This window comes from Mustela lutreola, chromosome 5 (genome assembly GCF_030435805.1).
Source record: "Mustela lutreola isolate mMusLut2 chromosome 5, mMusLut2.pri, whole genome shotgun sequence".
NCBI lineage: Eukaryota > Metazoa > Chordata > Mammalia > Carnivora > Mustelidae > Mustela > Mustela lutreola.
Window position 1 is genome coordinate 159,979,839 of NC_081294.1, and position 12,061 is coordinate 159,991,899.

Here is a 12,061-nt window from a genome sequence, read left to right on the forward strand (position 1 = left end):
CCTCAATATCATCAAAGCCATCTATGAAAAACCCACCGCAAATATCATTCTCAATGGAGAAAAACTGAAAGCTTTTCCGCTAAGGTCAGGAACACGGCAGGGATGTCCATTATCACCACTGCTATTCAACATAGTACTAGAGGTCCTAGCCTCAGCAATCAGACAACAAAAGGAAATTAAAGGCATCCAAATCGGCAAAGAAGAAGTCAAATTATCACTCTTCACAGATGATATGATACTATATGTGGAAAACCCAAAAGACTCCACTCCAAAACTGCTAGAACTTATACAGGAATTCAGTAAAGTGTCAGGATATAAAATCAATGCACAGAAATCAGTTGCATTTCTCTACACCAACAGCAAGACAGAAGAAAGAGATATTAAGGAGTCAATCCCATTTACAATTGCATCCAAAACCATAAGATTCCTAGGAATAAACCTAACCAAAGAGACACAGAATCTATACTCAGAAAACTATAAAGTACTCATGAAAGAAATTGAGGAAGACACAAAGAAATGGAAAAATGTTCCATGCTCCTGGATTGGAAGAAAAAATATTGTGAAAATGTCTATGCTACCTAAAGCAATCTACACATTTAATGCAATTCCTATCAAAGTACCATCCATCTTTTTCAAAGAAATGGAACAAATAATGCTAAAATTTATATGGAACCAGAAAAGACCTCTAATAGCCAAAGGGATATTGAAAAAGAAAGCCAACGTTGGTGGCATCACAATTCCGGACTTCAGGCTCTATTACAAAGCTGTCATCATCAAGACAGCATGGTACTGGCACAAAAACAGACACATAGATCAATGGAACAGAATAGAGAGCCCAGAAATAGACCCTCAAATCTATGGTCAACTAATCTTCGACAAAGCAGGAAAGAATGTCCAATGGAAAAAAGGCAGCCTTTTCAATAAATGGTGCTGGGAAAATTGGAATGCCACATGCAGAAAAATGAAATTGGACCATTCCCTTACACCACACACAAAAATAGACTCAAAATGGATGAAGGACCTCAATGTACGAAAGGAATCCATCAAAATCCTTGAGGAGAACACGGGCAGCAACCTCTTCGACCTCTGCCGCAGCAACATCTTCCTAGGAACAACGCAAAAGGCAAGGGAAGCAAGGGAAAAAATGAACTACTGGGATTTCATCAAGATCAAAAGCTTTTGCACAGCAAAGGAAACAGTTAACAAAATCAAAAGACAACTGACAGAATGGGAGAAGATATTTGCAAATGACATATCAGATAAAGGACTAGTGTCCAGAATCTATAAAGAACTTAGCAAAATCAACACCCAAAGAACAAATAATCCAATCAAGAAATGGGCAGAGGACATGAGCAGACATTTGCAAAGAAGACATCCAGATGGCCAACAGACACATGAAAAAGTGCTCCATATCACTCGGCATCAGGGAAATACAAATCAAAACCACAATGAGATATCACCTCACACCAGTCAGAATGGCTAAAATCAACAAGTCAGGAAATGACAGATGCTGGCGAGGATGCGGAGAAAGGGGAACCCTCCTACACTGTTGGTGGGAATGCAAGGTCGTGCAGCCACTCTGGAAAACAGCATGGAGGTTCCTCAAATCTTAAAACTGAGCTCTTTCAGCCTTATTTATAGACCATCCTTCATGCTTCATTAGTACTCCTTCATTGTAAACTAAGTAATAGTTTTTGTCACAGTGTATATAACGAAAATGGATTTTATATTCTATTCTTTCAGAGTTAGTTGCAGTTTCTACTTCCTTACTTCCTTTTTTGAAAAATAGATTAATTCTACAAAAAGTTTTTTCCAGCTTTATTGAAAAAAAAATCGACATATTATAATTTGTCAATTTAAGAAATGATTTCTTATAACATTGCAAACTTTTAACATTGTGTAAATTTTGTACAATTTGATAAATTGGTATACATCTTTATTGCAATATAATCTACATAAAAATGTTAATACATCTACTATCTCGTATAGTTGCCACTGTTTTTTATGCATGTATCATAAGGAATTTTAAGATCTACTCTCTTAGCAACTTTTAAGTATATAGTATAGTAGAGATAAACTTCAGAGGTCTTGTGGGTTTTGTTCCAGACTGCCTCAATAAAGTGATTATCTCAATAAACTAAGTCAAATTATTATTTTTTTTGGTTTCCCAGTGCATATAAAAAATTATGTTTCCAAGTGCATATAAAAAATAAACACTATACTGTACTGTTCAAAAGCATTATGTTTTTAAAGAAAAACAATGTATATACCTTAAGTAAACTAGTTCTGAGTTTTCAGTGGGTCATAATTCCTGATCACAGATCACCATAACAAATACAATAATAATGAAAAAACTTGAAATATTGCAAGAATTATCAACATGTGACAGAGATACACAAAATGAACAAATGTTGTTAGAAAGATGGTGGCAGCAGACCTCTTTTAAACAAGATTGCTATAAACTTTCAAATTATAAGAATGTGATATATGCAAAGTTTAATAAAGGGAAGCACAATAAAAAAAGTATGTATATTTTATTAACTATGATCATCATGCTGTACATTAGATCCCCAGAACATTTTCATATTATAGTTGCAAGTTTGCACCCTTTGACCACCTTACTCCACCCCAGGTTCACCCTTTGTCAACTCAACTCTAAGTTTCCATTAGTTTGCCTTTTCCTCAGATTCTGTATGTAAGGGATATTATAATACATAAATTAAAAAAATATATAAAATCTTTGAAATATTTCACTTAGTATAATACCTTCAAGATACATCCATGCTGTTGTAAATGGCAGTATTTCTTAATTTTTCATGGTTAAGTAATATTCCATAGTATATATTTACCATACTTATTTTATTCATTCATCCATTAATGGATACTGAAGTTATTTCCATCTCTTGCTTAGAGTTAATAATTTTATAATAAACATAAGAATGCAGATATGTCTTTGAACAGTGACTTCGTTTCCTTTAGATATATATCTAGAAGTGGGATTACTGAATCATATGTTAATTTTACTATTAATAATATGAATAATCTCCATACTGTTTTCCATACAAATTTATATCCCTATCACAGTGCATAAGTTCCCCATTTTCCCCAGTATTTACCAAAATTTGTTAGTTTCAATTTTTTGTAGTATATATTCTAATAGGTAGTAATATCTTGCTGTGTTTTTCAGAGGTAAACAACAAAACAACAACATAATGACTTTGCCCTGAGTTTTTTACGTTGAGCACTTTTTAATGCTCCTGTTGGGCATTTATATAACTTTTTTGAAAAAAAAAAAGTCTATTGAGATCCTTTTGCTATTTTTTTAATTATATATTTTTTTCAATTTGTATCTGTTGGTTATTAACCTCTTTTCAGATATAAGATTTGTAAGTATTTTCTTACATTCTGTGGATTGTGTTTTCGTTCTCTCTCTCTTTTTTTTTTTGGCAATGCAGAAATTTTAGTTTGATGTAATACTATTTATTTATTTTTGCTTTTTTTGCTTGTGTTTTTGGTCTGGTATCCAAAAAACTATTGGCAAGACCAATGTCAAGGAGAATTTTTCCTATGTTTTCCTTTGGGAAATTTAGTTTCATGCATCACCTTTAAGTCTTTAATCTATTTCAAGTTAAGGCTTATGAGTGATATAAGGTTCCAGTTTCATACTGTTTATGTGACTATTTAGTTTTAAATATCATTTATTGAACAGACTATCTTTACCTATTACATATGTTGGCCCCAGTCAAATATTAGGTGACTGTATGAAAGGATTTATTTCTGGACTCTCAATTCTGTTCTACTTGTTTATTGGTCTGTTTTTATGCCAGTATACTTTATTGTTTGGAGCATGAAGGCTTTGTAGTATAGTTTCAAATCAAGAAGTGTAATTTCTCTTCTTCATTCTTTCTCAGAACTGCTTTGATTATTTGTTGTCTTTTATGGTCTCATATAAATTTTAGGATTCTTTACTTACTTCTGTAAAAAAATAATATCGGATGTTTTTTAAGATTTTTAATTTATTTATTTGACAGAGAGAGATGACAAGCAGGCAGAGAGGCAGGCAGAGAGAGAAGAGGAAGCAGGCTTCCTGCTGAGCAGAGAGCCTGATTTGGGGCTCGATCCCAGGACCCTGGAATCATGACCTGAGCCGAAGGCAGCGGCTTAACCCACTGAGCCACCCAGGCGCCCCTAACATTGGATTTTTGGTAGGAATTGGATTTACAGATGGTTTTCGGTAGTATGGACATTTTAACAATGTTCATTCTTACCATTCATAAATATGAGCTATCTTTCCATTTGTGTCTCCTTCAATTTCTTTATCAATGTCATAGTTTATGGAGTACAGATCTTTCATCTTCTTAGTTAAATCTATTCCTAAGTATTTTTTTATTTTTGATGCTATTGTGAATTAGATTGTTTTCTTTATTTTTTCAGATAGTTCATCATTAGAGTGTTAAAATGCTCTGGTCTTGTGCTTACTTTGGCAGCACATATACTAAAATTGGAATGATGCAGAGATTAGCGTGATCACTGAACAAGGATGACATGAAAAACTGGGAAGCATTCCATATTAAAAAAAATGAAACAAAACAAAATTCTTGTCTTTATATATTGATCTTGTATTTAGCAGCTTTACTAAATTTGTTTATTCAAATTTTTTTTTGTGAAGTTTTTGGGTTTTTTTACATGTAAGTTCATGTTATCCAAAAAAAGAAAATTTTACATCTTCTTTTTTTTTTTTTGGAGTCTCTTATTTTTTTGAGTTCCTTGTTCTCTGGCTAGGATATCCAGTACTATGTCATGACAGTAGTGAAAGTGGACACACTTGTCTTTTCTCTGATCTTTTTTTTTTTTTTATTTTTTTTATTTTTTAATTTTTTATTTTTTATAAACATATATTTTTATCTCCAGGGGTACAGGTCTGTGAATCACCAGGTTTACACACTTCACAGCGCTCACCAAATCACATACCCTCCCCAATGTCCATAATCCCACCCCCTTCTCCCAAACCCCCTCCCCCCGGCAACCCTCAGTTTGTTTCGTGAGATTAAGAGTCACTTATGGTTTGTCTCCCTCCCAATCCCATCTTGTTTCATTTATTCTTCTTCTACCCACTTAAGCCTCCATGTTGTATCACCACTTCCTCATATCAGGGAGATCATATGATAGTTGTCTTTCTCTGCTTGACTTATTTCGCTAAGCATGATACGCTCTAGTTCCATCCATGTTGTTGCAAATGGCAAGATTTCATTTCTTTTGATGGCTGCATAGTATTCCATTGTGTATATATACCACATCTTCTTGATCCATTCATCTGTTGATGGACATCTAGGTTCTTTCCATAGTTTGGCTATTGTGGACATTGCTGCTATAAACATTCGGGTGCATTTGCCCCTTTGGATCACTACATTTGTATCTTTAGGGTAAATACCCAATAGTGCAATTGCTGGGTCATAGGGCAGTTCTATTTTCAACATTTTGAGGAACCTCCATGCTGTTTTCCAGAGTGGCTGCACCAGCTTGCATTCCCACCAACAGTGTAGGAGGGTTCCCCTTTCTCCGCATCCTCGTCAGCATCTGTCATTTCCTGATTTGTTGATTTTAGCCATTCTGACTGGTGTGAGGTGATATCTCATTGTGGTTTTGATTTGTATTTCCCTGATGCCGAGTGATATGGAGCACTTTTTCATGTGTCTGTTCGCCATCTGGATGTCTTCTTTGCAGAAATGTCTGTTCATGTCTTCTGCCCATTTCTTGATTGGATTATTTGTTCTTTGGGTGTTGAGTTTGCTAAGTTCTTTATAGATTCTGGACACTAGTCCTTTATCTGATATGTCGTTTGCAAATATCTTCTCCCATTCTGTCAGTTGTCTTTTGATTTTGTTAACTGTTTCCTTTGCTGTGCAAAAGCTTTTGATCTTGATGAAATCCCAGTAGTTCATTTTTTCCCTTGCTTCCCTTGCCTTTTGCGTAGTTCCTAGGAAGATGTTGCTGCGGCAGAGGTCGAAGAGGTTGCTGCCCGTGTTCTCCTCAAGGATTTTGATGGATTCCTTTCGTACATTGAGATCCTTCATCCATTTTGAGTCTATTTTTGTGTGTGGTGTAAGGAAATGGTCCAATTTCATTTTTCTGCATGTGGCTGTCCAATTTTCCCAACACCATTTATTGAAAAGGCTGTCTTTTTTCCATTGGACATTCTTTCCTGCTTTGTCGAAGATTAGTTGACCATAGATTTGAGGGTCTATTTCTGGGCTCTCTATTCTGTTCCATTGATCTATGTGTCTGTTTTTATGCCAGTACCATGCTGTCTTGATGATGACAGCTTTGTAATAGAGCTTGAAGTCCGGAATTGTGATGCCACCAACGTTGGCTTTCTTTTTCAATATCCCTTTGGCTATTAGAGGTCTTTTCTGGTTCCATATAAATTTTAGCATTATTTGTTCCATTTCTTTGAAAAAGATGGATGGTACTTTGATAGGAATTGCATTAAATGTGTAGATTGCTTTAGGTAGCATAGACATTTTCACAATATTTATTCTTCCAATCCAGGAGCATGGAACATTTTTCCATTTCTTTGTGTCTTCCTCAATTTCTTTCATGAGAACTTTATAGTTTTCTGAGTATAGATTCTGTGTCTCTTTGGTTAGGTTTATTCCTAGGTATCTTATGGTTTTGGATGCAATTGTGAATGGGATTGACTCCTTAATATCTCTTTCTTCTGTCTTGCTGTTGGTGTAGAGAAATGCAACTGATTTCTGTGCATTGATTTTATATCCTGACACTTTACTGAATTCCTGTATAAGTTCTAGCAGTTTTGGAGTGGAGTCTTTTGGGTTTTCCACATATAGTATCATATCATCTGCGAAGAGTGATAATTTGACTTCTTCTTTGCCGATTTGGATGCCTTTAATTTCCTTTTGTTGTCTGATTGCTGAGGCTAGGACCTCTAGTACGATGTTGAATAGCAGTGGTGATAATGGACATCCCTGCCGTGTCCTGACCTTAGCGGAAAAGCTTTCAGTTTTTCTCCATTGAGAATGATATTTGCGGTGGGTTTTTCATAGATGGCTTTGATGATATTGAGGTATGTGCCCTCTATCCCTACACTTTGAAGAGTTTTGATCAGGAAGGGATGTTGTACTTTGTCAAATGCTTTTTCAGCATCTATTGAGAGTATCATATGATTCTTGTTCTTTCTTTTATTGATGTGTTGTATCACATTGACTGATTTGCGGATGTTGAACCAACCTTGCAGCCCTGGAATAAATCCCACTTGGTCGTGGTGAATAATCTTTTTAATGTACTGTTGAATCCTATTGGCTAGTATTTTGTTGAGTATTTTCGCATCTGTGTTCATCAAGGATATCGGTCTATAGCTCTCTTTTTTGGTGGGATCCTTGTCTGGTTTTGGGATCAAGGTGATGCTGGCCTCATAAAATGAGTTTGGAAGTTTTCCTTCCATTTCTATTTTTTGGAACAGTTTCAGGAGAATAGGAATTAGTTCTTCTTTAAATGTTTGGTAGAATTCCCCCGGGAAGCCCTCTGGCCCTGGGCTTTTGTTTGTTTGGAGATTTTTAATGACTGTTTCAATCTCCTTACTGGTTATGGGTCTGTTCAGGCTTTCTATTTCTTCCTGGTTCAGTTGTGGTAGTTTATATGTTTCTAGGAATGCATCCATTTCTTCCAGATTGTCAAATTTATTGCCGTAGAGTTGCTCATAGTATGTTCTTATAATAGTTTGTATTTCTTTGGTGTTAGTTGTGATCTCTCCTCTTTCATTCATGATTTTATTTATTTGGGTCCTTTCTCTTTTCTTTTTGATAAGTCGGGCCAGGGGTTTATCAATTTTATTAATTCTTTCAAAGAACCAGCTCCTAGTTTCGTTGATTTGTTCTATTGTTTTTTTGGTTTCTATTTCATTGATTTCTGCTCTGATCTTTATGATTTCTCTTCTCCTGCTGGGCTTAGGGTTTCTTTCTTGTTCTTTCTCCAGCTCCTTTAGGTGTAGGGTTAGGTTGTGTACCTGAGACCTTTCTTGTTTCTTGAGAAAGGCTTGTACCGCTATATATTTTCCTCTCAGGACTGCCTTTGTTGTGTCCCACAGATTTTGAACCGTTGTATTTTCATTATCATTTGTTTCCATGATTTTTTTCAATTCTTCTTTAATTTCCCGGTTGACCCATTCATTCTTTAGAAGGATACTGTTTAGTCTCCATGTATTTGGGTTCTTTCCAAACTTCCTTTTGTGGTTGCGTTCTAGCTTTAGAGCATTGTGGTCTGAAAATATGCAGGGAATGATCCCAATCTTTTGATACCGGTTGAGTCCTGATTTAGGACCGAGGATGTGATCTATTCTGGAGAATGTTCCATGTGCACTAGAGAAGAATGTGTATTCTGTTGCTTTGGGATGAAATATTCTGAATATATCTGTGATGTCCATCTGGTCCAGTGTGTCGTTTAAGGCCTTTATTTCCTTGCTGATCTTTTGCTTGTATGACCTGTCCATTTCAGTGAGGGGAGTGTTAAAGTCCCCTACTATTATTGTATTATTGTTGATGTGTTCCTTTGATTTTGTTATTAATTGGTTTATATAGTTGGCTGCTCCCACGTTGGGGGCATAGATATTTAAAATTGTTAAATCTTCTTGTTGGACAGACCCTTTGAGTATGATATAGTGTCCTTCCTCATCTCTTATTATAGTCTTTGGCTTAAAATCTAATTGATCTGATATAAGGATTGCCACTCCTGCTTTCTTCTGATGTCCATTAGCATGGTAAATTCTTTTCCACCCCCTCACTTTAAATCTGGAGGTGTCTTCGGGCTTAAAATGTGTTTCTTGGAGGCAACATATAGATGGGTTTTGTTTTTTTATCCATTCTGATACCCTGTGTCTTTTGACAGGGGCATTTAGCCCATTCACATTCAGGGTAACTATTGAGAGATGTGAATTTAGTGCCATTGTATTGCCTGTAAGGTGACTGTTACTGTATAGGTCTCTGTTCCTTTCTGATCTACCACTTGTAGGCTCTCTCTTTGCTTAGAGGACCCCTTTCAATATTTCCTGTAGAGCTGGTTTGGTATTTGCAAATTCTTTCAGTTGTTGTTTGTCCTGGAAGCTTTTAATCTCTCCTTCTATTTTCAATGATAGCCTAGCTGGATATAGTATTCTTGGCTGCATGTTTTTCTCGTTTAGTGCTCTGAAAATATCATGCCAGCTCTTTCTGGCCTGCCAGGTCTCTGTGGATAAGTCAGCTGCCAATCTAATATTTTTACCATTGTATGTTACAGACTTCTTTTCCCGGGCTGCTTTCAGGATTTTCTCTTTGTCATTGAGACTTGTAAATTTTACTATTAGGTGACGGGTTGTGGGCCTATTCTTATTGATTTTGAGGGGCATTCTCTGAACCTCCTGAATTTTGATGCTCGTTCCCTTTGCCATATTGGGGAAATTCTCCCCAATAATTCTCTCCAGTATACCTTCTGCTCCCCTCTCACTTTCTTCTTCTTCTGGAATCCCAATTATTCTAATGTTGTTTCGTCTTATGGTGTCACTTATCTCTCGAATTCTCCCCTCGTGGTCCAGTAGCTGTTTGTCCCTCTTTTGCTCAGCTTCTTTATTCTCTGTCATTTGGTCTTCTATATCACTAATTCTTTCTTCTGCCTCATTTATCCTAGCAGTTAGAGCCTCCATTTTTGATTGCACCTCATTAATAGCTTTTTTGATTTCACCTTGGTTAGATTTTAGTTCTTTTATTTCTCCAGAAAGGGCTTTTATATCTCTCGAGAGGGTTTCTCTCATATCTTCCATGCCTTTTTCGAGCCCGGCTAGAACCTTGAGAATTGTCATTCTGAACTCTAGATCTGACATATTACCGATGTCTGTATTGATTAGGTCCCTAGCCTTCGGTACTGCCTCTTGTTCTTTTTTTTGTGTTGAATTTTTCCGTCTTGTCATTTTGTCCAGATAAGAGTAAATGAAGGGGCAAGTAAAATACTAAAAGGGTGGCAACAACCCCAGGAAAATATGCTTTAACCAAATTAGAAGAGATCCAAAATCGTGAGTGGGGAGAAAGGGGATAAAAAGAGGTTCAAAAAGGAAGAAAGAAAAAAGAAAAAAAAAAAAGAAAAGAAAAGAATATTTTTAAAGAAAGAAAACACCTTTCAGAAAGTGGTTGTTTTTCTGTTTCCAGAATTGCTGTTCTTCTTCTCTTCGATCTGCCGATGGATTTTCAGGTGTTTGCAATCTTTAGATAAGCTATCTAGCTGATCTCCGGCTAGCTGAAGCAGTCTCAGCTTGCTACTTCTCCGCCATCTTGACTCCTCCCCTTTTCTCTGATCTTTAAGGGGAAAACTTTCAAACGTTTTTGATTGAATATGAGATTAGCTCTGGGCTTGCAATATGTGTTTTTTCTTTAATGGATTTTTAAAATTATTTTTTAAAATTTTTTATAACCATATGTGTTTTTATCCCTAGGTGTACAGGTCTGTGAATCACCAGGTTTACACATTTCACAGCACTCACCATCACTCACCATAGCACCTGCCCTCCCCAATGTCCATACCCCCACCATCCTCTCCCAACACACCTCCCCCCCAGCAACCCTCAGTCTGTTTTGTGAGATTCAGTCTTTTATGGTTTGTCTCCCTCCCAATCCCATCTTCTTTTATTTTTCTTTTCATATGCCCGAAACCGCCTATGTGGCAACTCCACTTCATCATATCAGGGAGATCATATGATAGTTATTTTTCTCAGATTGATTTATTTCGCCAAGCATAATACCCTCTAGTTCCATCCACGTCATCACAAATAGCAGGATTTCATTTCTTTTGATGGCTGCATAGTATTCCATTGTACATATATACCACATCTTATTTATTGATTCATCATCTGTTGAAGGACATTTAGGTTCTTTCCATGGTTTAACTATTGTGGACATTGCTGCTATAAACATTTGGGTGCATGTGACCCTTCAGAATGCCACGTTTGTATCTGTAGGGTATATACCCGGTACTACAAGCACTGGGTCATAGGGTAGTTGTATTTTCAGCTTTTTGAGGCAGCTCCACGCTGTTTACCAGAGTGGTTGCACCAGCTTGCATTCCCACGTACAGTGTAGGAGGGTTGCCCTTTCTCCACATCCTCGCCAGCATCTGTCATTGACTGACTTGTTCATTTTAGCCATTCTGAAAGGTGTGAGGTGGTATCTCATTCTGGTTTTGATTTGTATTTCCCTGATGCCGACTGATGTGGAGCATTTTTTCATGTGTCTGTTGGCCATTTGGATGTATTCTTTGCAGAAATGTCTGTTCATGTCCTCTGCCCATTTCTTCATTGGATTATTTGTTCTTAGGGTGTTGAGTTTGATTAGCTCTTTATAGATTTTGGATACTGGCCCTTTATCTGGTATGTCATTTGCAGATATCTTCTCCCAGATAACTTCTGACAGTCATCTTTTGGCTTTGTTAACTGTTTCCTTTGCTGTGCAAAAGCTTTTTGATCTGATGAAATCCCAAGAGTTCATTCTTGCCCTTGCTTCCCTTGCCTTTGGCGATGTTCCTAGGAAGTTGCTGCTGCTGAGGTCAAAGAGGTTGCTACCTGTTCTCTCCTCAAGGATTTTGATGGATTCCTTTCTCACATTATGCTTCTTCATCCATTTCCAGTCTATTTTCATGTATGGTGTAAGGAAATGATCCAATTTCTTTTTTCTGCATGTGGCTGTTCAATTTTCCAAATTTTCTCTTTGTTGAAGAGGCTTTTTTCCTTGGACATTCCTTCCTGCTTTGTTGACAATTAGTTGTCCATAGAGTTGAGGGTGTATTTCTGGGCTCTCTATTCTGTTCCATTGATCTATGTCTGTTTTGGGGACAGTTCCCTACTATCTTGATGATGACAACTTTGTAATAGAGCTTGAGGTCTGGAATTGTGATGCCAACAACTTTGGCTTTCTTTTTCAATATTCCTCTGGCTATTCGAGGTATTTTCTGGTTCCATATATATTTTAGGATTATTTGTCCCATTTCTTTGGAAAAAATGGATGGGATTTTGATAGGGATTGCATTA

The 12,061-nt window shown here is 36.6% G+C and overlaps 1 non-coding gene across 1 annotated transcript; it reads left to right on the plus strand.

Moving 5' to 3' along the window:
• The first annotated feature begins 4,471 nt into the window (after positions 1–4,471).
• On the plus strand, positions 4,472–4,575 carry LOC131832868 (U6 spliceosomal RNA). Its single transcript, XR_009354224.1, has one exon. It is a non-coding gene; the product is annotated as a U6 spliceosomal RNA (small nuclear RNA).
• Positions 4,576–12,061: the final 7,486 nt, after the last annotated feature.